Source organism: Artibeus jamaicensis, unplaced genomic scaffold, assembly GCF_021234435.1.
Source record: "Artibeus jamaicensis isolate MK-2021 breed Jamaican fruit bat unplaced genomic scaffold, CSHL_Jam_final contig_2170, whole genome shotgun sequence".
Taxonomy (NCBI): domain Eukaryota; kingdom Metazoa; phylum Chordata; class Mammalia; order Chiroptera; family Phyllostomidae; genus Artibeus; species Artibeus jamaicensis.
This window is the reverse complement of record NW_026521445.1, coordinates 3,609,697-3,627,806: the sequence shown is the minus strand read 5'-3', so window position 1 is coordinate 3,627,806 and position 18,110 is coordinate 3,609,697.

Here is an 18,110-nt window from a genome sequence, read left to right as displayed (position 1 = left end):
CTGACTAAAGTTTTTACGGGGTCACTTTGGGCCCCGTGTTAAGAAGGGTTGGAACCAGCAGGAAAGGAACAGGAGTCCATGGCAATAACCCAGCAGAGTGGGGAGGAGCTTAAATAATGTTGAGAATCATGGAGGCCCCGGCAAATTTTCCAGGAAGTCAGTGAACAACAGCATTAAGGCCCCTCACGTACAGGCCCCTAGCAATGGGTTCACACGGTAAAAGACTGGAATAAAATGTGCAAAAGTGGAATATTTTAACCACAAATGGTTAGGGCCACAGTCTCTTTTCATCCCAACTTCCCCTCAGTCCCTTCACATCTGGCAGTGTTGCAATGGCTGTGGGCACTCGGGGGACCTTGGGAAGGGTGGTCAGTCGGAGAGGTTTTTGTGTATCGGGATATGTGTGTGTGGCCTGAAGTCACTTCTGTCTGGCGTCCTTGTCTGCTGGCTGCATGGCGGAATATTCCTGCTGCCCACTTGCTAGCTCACCTGACAAGGGACATTGTCCTGAGGCATGAGTGCTCCTCTGACCCCGACACCAAACCTGTGAGGACCGCAGAGGAGAAAGAAGGCTTGAAATTCTGGCCCCAGAAGCTAATCTCTCAAAATTCTTCAGATCATCACACATGTACAATCGCAAGCAGACGATTTAATTCTTGTTTCTGTCTCAACAAAACAGCATTCTCACCTGCCGGGAATGAAACTTAAAAATCATCTTATACCATTATAAGTACACCATCAGCCAGAAATTTTTACTTTCTTAATGAGAGTGGCAAATTTGATAAAATCTGAATATGACATTTTGGCTGCTATTAGGAAACATGTTCTGGAACATTTTTAGTACGGGCTCCTGATTTGTTTGTATGTGAAGGGCACCAGCCTTTGTCATCTCTAAATTTATTAATATATTAAAAACTGAGAGGAAAAACGGGTAAAGTTAGTCAAAAGTAAAAAAGAGGTAAATATAAGCAATTAATAGAAATTTTTTTGACATGGGTGAGCAAATTGTAAAAACAAATTTCAGATCATACTAGAAGCAATTATTCATGCAGGAGAAGAGATTGAAGTCAAAAAAAAAGCAATGAATCGGTTATTCTTGCATTGCCCGATGATCCAATAATGAGGTCAAGTAGATCATATAAACACAATGGAAAGACATTTTCAACTCCTGCTGCTCCCCTCTGAAGTACTGACATTGATGGTGTTGAGCTGCCATTATAATGAGGACACTGGTCGTAAACTGGTTAACAAACTGGCTAATGAGCTTCATTCATTCCAAGAATGCCTGAGATGAATCACTGGGAAAGCAAATTAAAAAACTGCCCTGAAATATAATGGCTCACTACACTAAACTTTGAGGTTTTTCCAAATCTGACAACAATTCTGAAAAATGACATGACCTTACTGATGGTATGCTGTGAGTCTGAAAGAATCCCAACTTTTTAAAATTGAATTTTCATCTACCATATGGAAAGACTGATCTGTCTTTCCAGTCTGTGGATAATCACATGACAGAATTGTTATCTTATGAAGAGGGGAGCAAGGAACGTGAGGCTCAATAGTTAATAAAAATGGGTTGTTTTCTTGATTTTCCTGACGACGTTAGTGTTTGTCAATTTTTCTAATTTGTAATCTGTTGTCCCCCTCCTTTTTTTTAGAATGAGAAAAATTACTTTTCTAATTCTAGCCCCATTCAGTAGTCAGTGACATGGTGGTGGTACCCATTAGTGAATTAGTTAACTTGATAACCTCTAACGTGTTTATGGTTCTTGGTCACACATGATATTAAAATCTAGAATTGATTAAAAAGCATTTAGAGGAAAAAGATTCCGCAGCATCCAACCACGCATGCAGAGAGCTAACTCTGTTGGTATATTGGCGTGCGGCAGTGGTTCATTTTCCGTGCCAGCTTTACTGGGAGAAGGGAAACCCGGAGAGCCGGGGAAACATGACTTCTGTGTGTGTTTGTGAGGATGTTCCTGGAAGAGATTAGCGTGTGATTCAGTAGAGTGAGTAAAGAATGTAACCCTGACTCATATGGGGGAGCATCGTCCAATTCATTGAGGGCCCAAATGGCACAACGAGGTGAAGGAATCGTGAATTCTTTCTCTCTTCTGGAGCTGCGACATCCATTTTCTCCTGCCCTTGGGCATCTGAGCCCCTGGTTCTCAGGCCTCTGGACTCAGACTGAATTATACCACCAGCTTTCCTGGTGCTCCAGCTTGGGGAGGGCAGGGTGTGGGACTTCTCAGGCTCTGTGACCTGTAATAAATCCCCTCGTAGATAGATAGATAGATAGATAGATAGATAGATAGATAGATAATCCTATTGATTCTGTTTCTCTGGAGAATGCTGACTTATACATATATGTTCCTTTCCCACATTTTTAATGCAAGTGTATACACATATATGTATTTATATGCATGAAATCATACTCTAACACGCTTTTTCACTTCAGATCATCGTATAAACCTCTTTCCAAGACAATAATATGCATCTACATTATCATTTTAAATGTGCACAGAATCCTACTGTAGAGCTTCTCTTACTCTGTTGTTTTCTATTTTTCCATAAATGTAGCTACAGTGTTGTAAATAACAGTGGTTATTAACAAAACACCACAGATGAGGTGATAACTTATTCATGCGGGAAATTTATTTCTCACAGTTCTAGAGCCTGGAAAGTCCAAGATCAAGGTGCCTGCCAATTTGGTTTCTGGTGCGGTCTCTCTTCCTGGCTTGCAGGTGGCCCCCATCTCTCTGTGTCCTCACGTGGTGGGGGAGAGAGAGGTGTATTTCTCTTCCTCTTCTTGTAAGGCCACAGCCATACTGGACTAGGGTACCACCCTTATGGCCTCATTTAACTTGACCTCTTATAGACCCTACCTCTGGATATAGTCACACTGGATATATATAAATTTGGGGAGAGGACACAGTTTGGTCCATAGCAATCACTGTACCCTTATATGTCTGCACTTGTCTGATTGTGGCCTTAGGTTTAATCTGTAGGACTAGAATTGCTCATTAAAAGGAATATACATATTTTCAAGGTATTTGACACACATTGCAAAATGGCCTTACAATTTATAGTCCTGCTAGCAGTGTGTGAAAAATCCTACTAGATAATTAGGGAACATTTTAAAAACTACAGTTCAAAGTTAAAAGGATTGACTTGTTTTCTTGGGTTGTTTGTTGGATTCCTGATACAGATGGGGCAGAAGGACAGGAACAGATAAATACAAGATGAAGACCTCCTCAAAACAATCAGTCAGGGGCTATTTTTAGCAGCTTCCCTTCTGTAGCCCCTTCTAGAAACATCCACTCCCTGAAGCTATCTCCCTGGTGCCCAGGATTCCCCAAGGAATGCCCCAGGAATGGACAACCCAAGAACTCTGGGCTCTTCAGCCTGATTCAGAACACACCACATTTCCTCCATCCAAACTTCCCTGGGTTTTTGCACCCACTGCTCTCAGAGGAGGGACAAAGACAATCCAAACTGGCCCTTCGTACTACTTCTATGAAAGTAACTGCATTGTAAGAGGTGTTCATATTACTTCTACTAAAGGCATTTGCATTTTTAAATAAAAAGTATTCATAATGCATTTACACAAAGCACAAAGGATTCAAACTTCACAGAAAAGTTGAGTGATCATCATTCTGAATTCCAGTCCTTAGTTTGGTTTGTGTCCTTCCAGTTCTTATCTGTATTAGTGGCCTACTCATCAACCCCACATCCGTCTCCCCCTACTAGCTAAGAAACCCGAGAGGGTGAAGGCAATGTCGTCTTATTCATCACGTTGTCCCCACTCCCCAATGCAGGGCCTCCTTGTAGAAATGACCAGCACTAGAAATGAGGATACCAAAGTGTGGAGACCTTAAGGAACTCGCCCAGAGTTACCCAGAAAAATGGTAGGGTTAGCATTCAAACTTAAGCAGAGCATGCACTTGCTAAAGTTTAATTGATAAATATATAATGGACATTCACACTGAGGGAAGTGACATCAGACTAGAAGAGTTGTCCCCAAAGAAGGCCCAGCCCATGCCATCAAGGCAGAACTGAGGTCACTTACTGACACAGAAGTACCATGGCAGCACGCTCAGACGAAAATTTAAATATTTCATTTTCCTCCCCCCGAGAATTTTGTGTCCTTTGGAACGACATCTGGTATAGTAACAGTGTTTTAACTAGTTGTGCAATGCTAGTCTGTGATGCAGCTCTAACTTCTGTGACACCGTGGGAAATATAAGAGCCTGATGTCTGAAGAGATTGCTCACTATTCTCCTTAAAACCAAAAAAAAAAAAAGACATTTCTCATTTGTGACTCACTTAAAAAATGTCATTCCTTTTCTATTGAACTCACCACCACCTACAGCTAACTTGTAATTTCCTTGGAGGCAATACCAGCTTCTTGTGGCATCTGGCACAGAGCTGGGCTCACCATGCCTGTGGCATATGTGCTTAGTGAATAAGCTCTGGTGGAGCTCCACTGGCTCGGCTGTCGATTTCATGAGAAGGAGAATTACAGCTGTGATATCGCGCCAGACGCTCCAGAAGGATGCCTGGAGCCGCTTCAAGAAATCCCTTTTTGGTTTCATGAGTTGCCTGTGCTCTTGGCTCGCTCAGGGTAGGAAGAGTCTCGGGTTTGAGTGGGGAGGTAGCCTGGCGTGTGCACGTCAACAGCAGCTGAGTTCAGCTGTCGTTTCCTTCCCACGGACCTGAGGTCCCCAAAATGAGATTGGCCTTTGTCCTTGGTCCCTTACACTTTGTCGTCCTTGGTTCGTAGATGGACTTCTTTTAAGTATTTGTTACTCGTTTGCTCATCAGTAATAAAACAGACATCTGTAAACCCACCACCTAAATCAAGAACCAGAACTCTATGCTCCTTCCAATTCTATCCCCCTCCTCCACAACCTCAAGTTTGTGTTTATCATGTTGCCTCTTTTCAATTTTAATTTTAATTTTATTTTAGTTTAATTTTCTATTACAGTTGACATTCAATGTTACATTAGTTTTAGGTGTTACTGCTTTTTTTATTGAAGTTTTTTTTTAGATATTTGTTCATTCGCTTGCGATGAGATCGTACTCGCCCTTTACCAGGTGGCCCCCATGGTAAAATCTTGCAGAGCTTATAATTCAGTATCACAACCAGATACTGACATCGATACAGTCAGGGTACAGAACACTTCCGTCACCCCAGGGCTCACTCTGTTGCCAACACCTTTTGCAGTCACAGCCGAGTTCGCCATGTTTGGCCCACTGGTTCCTTCACCCCTGACACCTCCATTCGGTTCTTTGTTTCTATAATTTTGTCCTTTCAAGAATGTCATATAAATATAGTCACACAATATACGATCTCTTGAGATGACTCTTTTTCAGCTAGCTTAATTCTCTGGAAATTCACCCAGGTTTTTGCCTGTATCAGTCGATCACCTTTGTTGTTGCTGAGTAGTATTGCATGGGATGGATGTTACCACAGTTGGTTTAACCATGTACCCACCGAAGGGCGTCTGGGTTGTTTCCAGTTACTGGCTATTATGAATAAAGCTTCTATAAACATTTGTGTGCAGGATTTTGTGGGAACATAACTCTTTATTTCTCTGGAAATGCGCAAAAGTGCAATTTCTGGGTCATGTAGTAGTTGAATGTTTAGTTTTTTAAAGAAACTGCTGAAGTGTTTTCCACAGTAGCTGAACCATTTTAAATTCCCATGGGCAACGTATGAGTGATACTGTTTCTCAGCATGTTCATCAGCATTTGGTTTTGCCTCTGTGCTTTCTTTTAGCCATTCTGATGAGAGTGCAGTGACATCTCATTGTGGTTTTAATTTGCATTTTCCTAATGGCTAATGATGTTGAACATCTTTCCATGTGTTTATCTGCCCTCTATATATGCTTTTCAGGGAAATGTCCTCACCTTTTGTTTATTTTATCACTGAGTTTTCATTATCCTGCTGCTGAGTTTTGTATAGCTACAGAAAAGAGATCTTGCTGGGATTTGGATAGGAATTGGATTAAACCTATGTATAACTTTGGAGAGAATCCATGACTGCAGTATGTCTCTATCTATTCATTTAGATTTTTATTTCTCTCATCAGCATTTTTCAGTCTTTAGCATAGAAGTCCTATACATGTCTTGTCAGAGTAACATGTTTCTTTTTTCTTTTTTAGTGATTATAAATAGTATTGTATTTTTAATTTTGATGTCCACATGTTTATCTGATTTTTGTAGGTTTATCCTGTGTCCTGTGAACTTGCTAAATGCATCTACTAGTTTTAGGAATTTTTTGTAGATTCCTTGGAATCTTCTGTGTAGACAATCAAGTCATCTGCAAATAGAAATAGTTTCATTTATTCCTTTCTGATCTGCATAGTTTTTATTTTCTTACCAGCATTAACTAGAATTTTCAGCTCTATGTTGAATAAGAGCTATGAGAACAAACCTTCTTGCCTTGTTCAAGATCTTTGAAGGGAAAGTACTTGGTCTTTCACCATTAAGTATAATGTTAGCTTTAGTTTATTTGTAGAATGCTTTTTATGAAATTGAGGAAGTTCCCCCTTTATTCCTATTTTTCTGGGAGGTTTTTTTTTTTATCATGAATCATCATTGAGTTTTGTCAAATGCTTTTTCTGCATCAGTTGATATGATCGTGTGATTTTTTTTTTTAGTCTTTTAATATGTCAGGTTATCTTGATTGATTTTCAAGTATTGAACCTGCCTTTTATCCTTGGAATATATGCTCTATTTGGTCTTGATGTACAATTCTTTCTATATAGCGCTGAATTTTATTTATTAATATTTTGTTACATTGTTTTCTATATTCATGAAGGGTGTTGGTTTGTATCTCTGTTTTGTACTGGTTCTGCTATCCAGGTAACATGAGGCTCATAAAATGAAATGGGAAATGTCCGCTCTTCTGTTTTCTGGAAAGCATCACACAAAATTGGAGTAACTGCATTTTGAACATTTAGTAGAATTCTCCAGTGAACTCATCTGGATCTGAGATTTCTTTGTGGAGAGTTTTAGAATTATAGAGTCACTTCCTTTAGCCTAGTAGTTACCAGGCCTAGGAGTTATTTAGACTGCCAATAGCCCAGTAGTTATAAGGCTATTAAAATCATCTATTTCACACCTGGTGAGTTCCTGCTTTTCAAGAAACTGGTCTCCCTGTCTAGCTGTCGGGCCCGTGTGGGTGCAGCTGCTCCTTTACCGTTTATCTGAGGTCCGGAAGTTCTCTGGCGATGTTCCTGAGATGGGTCCTCTGTGTCCTCTCCTGGTCAGTCCTGCTGGAGATGTGTCAGTTTCGTTGATCTTCTCAAAGAATCGGTGGTTTTCTGTGTTGCCTTCCAGTTTATTACTATGCCGTGTTCCTTTTTCTCCTTGCTTTGGACTTATCTTGCTCTTTTCTAAAATTGTGAGGTCTTTTCATTTTTCCTTCAATTCAAGGTATTTTTTAAAATTTCCCTCAAAATTTGCCCTGCCTGTTGTAGCTCAGTGGATTTGGGCTTGTGAACCAAACAACTGTGGTTCGATTCCCAGTCAGGGCACATGCCAGGATTGCAGGCCAGTTCCCAGTGGGGGATGCACGAGAGGCAACCATACACTGGTATTTCTCTCCCTCTTTCCTTCCCTTCCCCTCTAAAAATAAACAAACTTTTAAAATCTCCCTCAAAATTTCCTACTAGACCTCTGATTTATTTAGAAGATGTTTAGTCCCACTGTTTGAAGATTTCCCTGTTACTTCTGCTATTGATTTCTAGTCTGACTCCAAGGTGGTCAGAGAATATACTCATATACTTCTAATTCTTTTACATTTTTCTAGCTTTTTCTTTTTATCTATATTTTAAAGCCTAGGCCAGGTACACTATATTTTTGAAATTGTGTTCTTTTTCCTCTTCCCCCCATACAGCTTCTGTTCCACATGCCTAACTGCCAGCACAAGAGAACACTATCCCTCTTTCCATTTTCTAGACCTCATCCCTGTTTCTGTCAGGCATTTAGGTGACAGGGTTTCACTCTGGAGGAGCTGAGGGGGCTGCCTCCAGGGTCCCGGGTGCCTGTAGACTCCACCGCCGGAGCCCACGGGGTGGGGACTCTATTCCTTCCCGGGCCCTAGTGAACGGTTCAACTGTCGGACCTCGGAACAAATGCACTGTGGCCTCAGAAATGCCCCGAAGAAAATGATCTCAGTTTCTAAGGGCATGTTTTTTGTATAATTCAATAAACAGCTTTTAAAGTGTTACCGCTACTGCTTATGCTTGAATTTTTCTTGTTTGTGTGTCTGTCCCTCTGAGTCATTGGTCTTCCTCTGATTCCTGTTCCTATTTTTCATGTTGTGTGTTTTGTAGTAGTGGGTGCCAGCTTTTCTGGATTTTTGCTGCTGGGCTGTGCGCCTCCGTTCCTTAGAGGTGAGCATCTTGCAAGTCTTATCTGAATGCTCTTCTTTGGCCCAGGATATAGTCTCTTATGGTATATGTTTCATGGGCACTGGAAATGAGTGTGTATTCTGTTGTTGTTGGGTGGAGTTTTCTATAAATATCCACCTGATCATGTTGGTTGATGGCAATGAACCCCATTCATTGCCTTGCCGATTTTTTTTTTTTTACTGATTCTATCAATAGTTGTCAAGATAGCTTAATTTTTGCCTATCTGGTTCATGGAAATATTTATCTTATTATGGTCTTGAGTTGCATTTCCCTGAGTTCTAGTAAGATTGAGGCTCAAATTGAATATTGTCTTTCTTCTTTAATGACACTTTTAATACACATAGGCAAGACTTTACCAATTATTCAAATAATTTACCAATTATTCAAATAACCCGCTGCTTTTTTCTCTTTGGTTTTTGTTTTCACCTAGGCAGTGCTACCTGCCCACGCATCTGAACAGGGAGGCCCACAATGTGTCTGGACGATTCTCCTTGTGCGGCTCCACCAGGCAGACTGCCACAGCGATCGGACACAGAGGTAGGTCAAAACCTCCCTCGACTCCTTTGTGACAAATCCAGTCCTAAACCTGGGCCCGTCATCGGAAGTCCATGCACCTCCAGTTTAACTAATCCAGCCACGTCGGTGCCTTGCTCTGCCCTAGCTAAGTGCCTCCACTTTTGCCCATGCCATTCCCTCTGTCTAGAATGTTCTTTGCCGATCAAAATCCTACTTTAAATGTGGCTCCCATGCCCCCTCTACGGGGACTTCCTTGATCATTCCAACTGGAAGGGCCCCTTTCCACCCTCCCACCGCATGTCATGTGATTCGCAGGGTGCGGGAAGATGGGGCACAGGTCTGGGAGACTCCTGGCCCAGCCCAGGTCAGTCGCTCAGACCAGCCCCGCCTTCTTTCCTTACGCCTACCTCTTGGCTTGCAGGCGAAGTGCCTCTGCTTTGTTCATATCCTAACTCACATAGTGAGCGGTGTTAAAATTCCTTCTCAGGTAATCGAACTCACCAAAAGTGGCATCCGAGGCAAACCCCCAATCTGGGGAGCAGAAATATTACCTGTGCAACAGATTAGGAGAAGGAATTATTTAGAATACTGATAAACTCATGCTTGAAGTGATTTCTGTGCACATGCCAATTGAATGTGGGGAATAAACTATTCTCTTACTAGTAAAACACCTGAAAATGTACTTTTAAAATCTGGCTTGTTTTATTGTGATTGAAAGTGGGCAACATTCCTCTGAAGTTTGAATTCTGTTTCTTCAAGCTGGGCGATGGTTTCAGTAGACTGTGTAACACAAAAGAACTTAAGAAAAAACAAGTCTAGATAATACCTTGTGTTAGTTTTAACGTAAAAAATTCCAGGCAAATTTTATACAACCTGTCTCCATAAAAGTAGCCATGAATTTTTATGTCTCACATGAGTGCAGTTTCATATGCCAAGCAATTGCAGTCTTTGCTAAAAACCAAACTACATAGTTTTAAGTCACAAGAGACTAACAGAAATTCTAAAAACAAAGATTCTCCTCTTATTATATAATGAAACATTTTTATTAAAAATTAGAAAATAATAATGCTAATTATTGATAATAATAAACAATCATCTATTTAATTAATAAATAGTTAAAATAAATAAGTTAGTATAACCATCCATATTTTTTTCACACAGTGACAACTGTCGATGATATAGAAGAACCTTAAAGAGATTGTTGTAGGTCTTTTGGGTTCATGTTTAGGAAAGTCTACTCCTGTTAGACTTTTTTTAAATGAAGTGTCTGTACCCCTCCCCGGCGACGTTCCAGGACTTACTAATGCTGACGGTCTGCAGTTCTTTGTGTTTATTTTTAACAGTTCCACATGCTGCTCCGCAGCCCATTTCCTCTTGTCTCCCCCCAGTAGGGGCAGAGCTTTGGCCTCTCGCTCTGCCTCGGACTCTTCCCCAGAACGGAAGCACGGCACCTAAAACCTGCTCTTCCGCAGCGTGATTCAGCCAAGTGCCTTCCCCTTGGCATTTGAGTCTCCTTTTCCAATTATTCTACCACTTTGAGGTATCCCCGGGACTTTCTAAGAGGCTGAGAGCAAGGCGTGGTTTTTTCACGATGACTAGTCAACCTGATTATTTCGCGGTCTCCTTCCTGATAGCAGGAAGCTGATCTGATGGCTTTTGGGGCTTCCTTTCACTTCTGAGTTTGTGTGCCTCTGTGTGGGGGCTGGATAAGATTCTGTCTGTGCCAGATATTTAATAAGCTTTACTGGCCGTCTGACTCAAAAGTGCATTTCCTAATAAGAGCCACAAACGGTACAGGGAATTCCAAGAATTGGCTGGTTACTCACGGGTGGTGGATCGAGTAGGGAAAAAAACGCATGCCCCCTGCCTACCTCCCAGGGACTTCTCCCACATTCACTGCAAAAGGGAGGCTCACAAAGAACAGTCTGAGGGACCCCACACGGCCCCTCATGATGTGCGTCCTAGCAGGGGACGTGCCCTGGGGGGTCATGTACCTCCAGCAGCTCAACTTCAGAGCAGCTGCTTCACTCGCCATAGTATGGGGCTCTGGGCAGTTGGGGCTCATCCAGATTGCCTCCTGCTGGTTTCCTTTTTTCTTCCCAAGGAAGCCACTTTTAACCATGGTGTTCTTGAAGCTGGGTACCCTGGTCCCTGTGACCCTGAGGTATACAGTCATGTTTGACCTGTGCTTCAAGCTGATCCCTTCTGGAAGTAGCTGGGAAGCCAGAGGGGGTGGAAGCCTAAGCAGTGGAGTGACAGTGAGCTCAGACTCAGTAAATGGTCAGCTTTTCCAGAAGTATCCCAGGCACTGCTGAGATCTGCAGAAGTGCCCGCACTATTCTATCAAACACCTTCCCAAATTGGCTCTCCATTCTTTGCCAACAGCTATTCACCACCCTTTTCATTCATCTTACTCTCGTGTTTCCTTTTCTTTTTTCTTTTTGTTAAAGTCATACCACTTGCTAGGATATCCCCAATCAACCTCTATCTTCTCCCATCATTCAAAGGCTTCCTGAAACCACCTCTTCCAGGAAGTCTTCCCTGACTAACTAGAACAATGAAAATCTCTGGCATCCTTCCACACCAACCACTCTCCAAGAACCTCTTTGTTCCCACAGAATGTAAATGCTGCAATGTATTTATTGTTAAATATGTGTTTGGAACACGTTCTCAGGAAGGATATAGCAATAACTGAGGCCTTTGGGGACCTTGGCTGATGTCCCACTGATGTGCGAATGACCCCAGCACATCAGAGCAGCGAACAAGTGTTGCTACTACACATGGGACTCTGCAGGTAGTTGCTCAGACTGTGTCTTCAGAACCTGAACTTCTCCATTTCTGCTGGAGCTGTTTATATGTTCACCATTGGCCAGACACTTCAGTCCTAGTCATTGAACGGAAACTCACTGAAACCACCTATGAGCCGAGTTTGGTGTTAGACATGGAAGATGTAGTGCCCATTGAAAGTTTCTAAGACTATTGTGGTGGGTCATCAATTTGGTGGCCCTAAAGGAACACAGCCTCTCAGCATTCGTGCCCTTGCGAAGCCCACGCCCACTCCTTTTTGAATCTGACCTGGCCTGCGATCTGCTTTCATTGATGGGCCAGTTCCAGGCGGAGGCCCAAGAAAATCTGGAAATCTCTGCTTTTGTGTCCTGGGGAGCCCTGAGCTACTATTTTTGGAGTGATCTGCTATACAAAAATTGATAACAAAAACAAACAAACTATAATTTCTGAAAGCAGGAGGGAAGTAAATCACCATCCAAAGTGGCTGTGAGATACTTTGATAAACCAAATACTTAGAAATTTAATAATCAAACAGAGTCATGGTAGCAACAGGCCTTTTGAATTCCAGCCCGCTCTATCAAGTTCTTGGCTTAAAATAATAACCAAATAGTTATTTTCTCACAATTCTGTGATCTGAGCTGGGCTCAGCTGGATGGTTCTTTTGCCGGTCTTGCTGCTGGTTGGCAGGAGGCAGGGTTCAGCTGGAACTTGGGATCACCAAGCTTCTCTCTTTCACTGTAGTCTCAGGGCCTCTCCCCTGATTTCTCCAGGAGAGCAGCTGGACTTCTTACATGGTCGCTGCGGCGCATCTGACATGCGGGTCAAAGGGCCTTCACGGTGTACCACAGGCAGAGACAGGAGGTGGAAACTGGAGTCACATCACCTCGCTTGACTATGTCGAGTCTGCGGACCCTTGGGAAGGTGTCTGGGCATGTGTTCTCTCTCTCACCATAAGAATAGAGGTGATAACAACCTCTATCTCACAGATGGTTTGGAGGATTAAATGAGATGGTACATGAGGTGCCCTTCACACGTTCCTGGCGCATAGGAAGCATTCAACATGTGGTAACTATTTGTATTTTATTTTATTCTTTTAATGATTTTATTTATTTAGAGAGAGAGGAAGGGAGGGAGAAACATAGGGAGAGAAACATCAACGTGTGGTTACCTCTTGTGCGCCCCCTACTGGGGACCTGGCCTTCAACCCAGGCATGTGCCCTGACGGGGAATTGAACTGCGATCCTTTGGTTTGCAGGCCAGCACTCAATCCACTGAGCCACACCAGCCAGGGCTCTATTAGTATTTTATTACAGTTATCCTCAGCAAATAAGTTAATAAAATTGTATTTAAACATTTAAATTTTTTAATTTACTTTTTTTGAGAGAGAGGGGAAGGGAGGCAGAGAGACAGAAAGAGAGAAAAAAATTGGTTTGTTGTCCCACTTGTTTACACATTCTTTGGTTATTTCTTGTATGTGCCCTGACTAGGGATCGACCTTGCAAACTTGGGCTAATAGAACAATGTTCTAGCCAACTGAACAGGCCAGGGGTTGTATTTAAACAGCTTTAGGAAAATATTTTTGTATAATTCTGGGCCTATACTAACTTCTTTATGCTTGTTTTAAAAATATGCTGCTTTAAACAATTCTGTAATTCACACTATTAATGGCCTTTTACCCAATTCTGCTGTAATGTTACAGTTGCGGCTTTACTTAATCTCTTTGGGTCATCTTTTATCTTGAATAAAAGAGTAAACTCAATTGTGACCTCATGTAGCTTGAACAAATCTGACATTGTGAGTTTTAGACAATTTTTAAAAAGATCTTGTTTATTTATTTTTACAGAGAGGGGAAGGGAAGGACAAAGAGAGGGAGAGAAACATCAGTGTGCGGTTGCCTCTTGCGCGCCCCCTACTGGGGACCTGGCCCACAACCCAGGCATGTGCCCTGACTGGGAATGGAACCAGCGACCCTTTGGTTCATAGGCCCATGCTCAGTCCACTGAGCCACACCAGCCAGGAGTGTTCTAGACAATTTTTTTCAAATCAGATGTATAGAGAGATAATAAAGAAAAGGAGTTTTGTGAGGGGAAAAGAAACCCAATATTTTCTGAGAATTCTGAGGCTCTGATCTGATGTGTTACGTAGTAAAGGGAACCACAGGCTTAACTGCACATCACATACACCATCTGATGAGATCTCCGGAGTGTAATACCTTCCCAGACAGCATGGGGGTACATTGATCATGGTCCAGTTGTTGTCACACCTTAACCTGTCCCTCCTGTGTCCTCTCTCTCCGACTTAGGTAACAGGTGGGAGATGGGGAGAAGGGGCCGAATCCAGTGTTTCAGGGAGGGCAAGCCTGGGGGTGCTGTGGGTTGGGGGTCAGGGGGGTCACAAAGCCATTCACCCAGGCAGAGGAAATGCAACACTTATTTCTGTTTTTGAACTTTTATTCCCTGTGACCATGACTGACAAAAGAAATGAGGATTCATTTTAGCAAGAAGTTTTTCTAGAAAAACATATGTCAAATCTGAAACGTTCCTTTAAAAGAAGGGTTCATTGGGGTTGGGTTTATAACAAAGAGAATTGCGAGTAAGTGTTCACATTTGCCAGTAAATTACAGGAATTTCTTAGTACTCCATCAGAGTTTCAAAAGCCAGGGAAAACAATTTCTTGCAAGCAACCAATTCCACAGAAGTCTGCAAACCCACAAGTTTCACTCTCATCTTCCCTTTGGGTGCCTGGAAGCCCCGCACCAATAGGGATTCACCCCACCCCACCCCTCCCAGCCCTGGGCCTTTCCCAGCTCCCCTCTGCCACACTGTGGGATTCCCACCCGTCACGGATGTCTCTGTGGCCAATGGCACGTGCCGGTGGGCAGGGTCTGCGCTTGGGTTGACTGGAGAATATCCAGACACCTTAGCTCGCTGTTTGGATTCACTAAGTATTTGTAGAATCAAAGGTGTGGTTATGAAAAGCAATTTTAAAGTATTGTTTGGAATGTGACTGGGGAAGACCCCCAAGGCCCTGGCGAGCGGGATGTGCCGGCGCTGAAGCACAGGGATCCTGCAAGTCGGGCGCGTGTCGTGATTCTGTCACTGCGATCCCGTTTTTTCCTTTTTCTTTTTGGTCCTCCTCTAATTTTCTGCACGCTCACGGGATCAGAGCTGGGCAGATATGGCATAGTGGAGAAGAGCGAGAATTCATACCCACACTTATTGAACCATTTTCCCCCATCGAAAAAAAATTTTTTAAAGAGCGGCGCCTTCTTGAACGTGCTACAAAAGAGGTTTAGTCAAAAAGAGCAAAGCCCACAGTGTCATGAGCGGACTCCTCAGATCCTTCTTTCTTTGCTTCCACTTTCTTTCCTCCACAGGGGCAGCAGCAGTGGAGGGTCAGGACGGCTCGTTGGGGGCAGACCCGGCTGCAGGGGGGGGGGGGGGCAGGTCCGCCAGCCCCTGCCTTGCAGAAGAGACTCCCAGTGTTGACAGTGGCCAGAGCCTCTGCAAACCAGCCTGGCTGGAAAGGTTCGACATTTACACCAGCTGCTGTGATGAGGACATTGATCTGATCCTCCGTCACCGTCACCTCCTGTCGTGCAGGATTAGGGCCCGGTAGATGTGCAGGCGAGCTCCCAGGCGAGGCCAGGGCGTGGGCGAGTGGGGGGCACGTGCTGCCGCAACCGGGGCCAGTTGAGGGCCTCCCCCCAGAGTGGCCTTGGCTTCTTCCTGGGAGGGACAAGCACCTCAGCGGCAGCTGGAAAAAAGGGCTCAGATGCTTTTTTAACAGGGAAGGAAATGAAGCAAGACAGAAGGTCAAAGCCTCCCCTCTTCCTACCTAGTTTTCTGGTGGAGATGCTCAACTGTGAAATGGCTCGAAAGGAGCGTCACAAGTAGGAATGAAAGAATGAGGGAGCGTTTAGCTGGGAAGGAGCTGCTGAACCAGCTGGTGCTGGGGGGGGGGGTGGGAGGAGCTGCTGGGTGCCTCAGGCAGCTGGGACCCTTCAGGGTTGACCACTGGCTGCTTCCTGGGAGAACTAACCCTCAGAAGAGTTTGAAGGGACAAAGAGTCCCAGAGACTTAGCGACTGGTAAAGAGGGGCATCTTCCGTCAAGGTAAGTGAGGGGCAGACATGGACAGAGGGCTCCAGCGCCATCACAGGGGGCGGGGGGGGGGGGAGCCACAGAGCCACACATGTGGGCAGCAGGGGGCCCTGCAATCGGTGACTGGAAGTGAGCCCAAAGGCATGGGAGCCACTCTCTGAACGGGGCTGGTTGAGGTGATGATGCAGAACACCTGACTGGGTCTGCTCTGGCTACCGGGGCCACCCAAAAGTCGAGGGGACACAGTCAAAGGAAAGAGGGCCAGAGGGCAAATGCATCTCTGGTACCAGGGTCAGGCCGAGGGGTGTGAATGCCATGCTCTTCTTCTCTGGCCATGCAGGGATCTGGAGGCCACACTTCCACTCTGGCAGACAGAAAACGAGAGTTCTAGCTCAGGCAGTTTCTTAGGGACTTGCCCTCAGGCCTCTAAATCCCCATGCCACCCCACCCCTGCAGGAGTACGCCCATCTTCTACCCTGAATTCATAATGAATATGAAAGCAACGAGTCAGTAATGCCTGAGACTGTGACCTAGGGGAACGATGAGTTAGAAATCTGCAATATAAAATCATTCATTCGACTGTTATTAGTAAACGGCCCACAGGGTGCAGGCAATGTAGAGACACTGATGAATTTGAGAGGACTCTTCAGCCCTGAAGCTCCAAATAAATATAATACCAATTTTCCCAAATCCTGTCACAGATAAACCCCCACGAACCCTTCAGTGGTTCTCCAGGAAGACCTTTTTTTCTTCATTTTACACACGGAGGCTTGATAATAGAATCTATCTGCAAAACAAATGCTTAGGGGAAGAAAAAAAAAAGAACTCCAAAGAAACCCCAACTAAACCTCTCGGCTATAAACAGAGATGTTCAGATAAAGCACTAGGGCTTATCTGAAATAAGCTAAGGTAACAGTACTGACACCCTTTGAGAGCCTCTGGCATGTTACTCCTTAATTCTCGCTGATACAAAGATAGTGTCAAAGAAAATTCAGTCACTTGCATTCATGTTATAGTTTTTAAATCACTTAAAGATCTAATTTATTTTAATGCAAGAATTTGATGCACATAATTAAAAGGATCAAATCTATAAGGCTCATAACCACAACAACAAAATCAGTAGCCCCTTGGCCTACGTCCCTGCCTAGGTTCATCAGCAAAGTTCACTACTTTCTACCCTCTTAGCTGTTTTTTTCTAATCAGAATAATATCCACATTGTGCCATCTCTGGATTCAGCTCTTTTAGAGATTATGCACTGACTTTCCATTGTGATGAAGATGCCGCTCCCCAACACTCCCACTTCACCACTGATGTTCAGATGGTCACACATTACAACCGTATGGGTTGCTTTCATACAGCAAAATGCAGTTCTGTACTGGTCGGCACAGAAGCCTCCTCATGCCCCATCCAGCCCAAACTGTCTGCTCCAGTTCCTGTCCTGGGCACCTCGGACTTCCTCCGGACCCGGCGGCTGAGGGGGCCCTCCAGAACCCTGCTCCAGTGCTCTGACCACTAATCCCTTCCGACTGCCCGCTGCCTGGGCCGTACTGTTAATTTCCAATCCTCTTGCCTTCCCAATGGTCCCAAATTTTTGTTCCCCAATTCATATATGAGGCGTTCGTTGTTACATCTATGGAAATACTGTTCACTGCAGAGCCAATCTGTAATGCTGATTACATTTTCCCTCTACAGCTTTCTGCAATGAATGAATACCTGATTTTTTAATTTAACACCTGAATACTGTATCTCTCCTTTATATAACTTTCCATGTAGTTAAAACTATCACTCATGTTGTCGGTTATATTTTCTTCTCCTGAAAATACCTTTTTTGGAGACCTGTGTTCATTTTCTGACCTGGTGTGCCCGAACTGTTCTCCAGATCTGCTGCGTTACATGCTGTGAACTTGCGTTTGCTGCTCTCTTGAAGCCTCTTTTTCTAGGTCCTGTGGCTGCTTTTTTGGTTTACCCTTTCTGGCAGAGCACGTCCTCTAGCACCCTCAAACAGGATGCTTTTAAAGGTAATGCTTTCTCTTTCTCAGATTTGGCATGTCTGAGAGTGACTTCTGGCTAACCTCGTGCTTGGCTGGCTGGGAACAGAATACTGGGTTGCAAATCATTTATAATGAGAATTTCCTGACTGTGTTGCTCCAGAGACTTCTAGATTCAGGGCTGTTTTTGAGTAGTTTGAAGTCATTCAGTTCCCCTTGCTTTATGACCTTTTTCCCCTGGTGGAAGCTTTAGGAATTTCTCTTTAACATTTCTGTGATATGCCCCAGTAGGG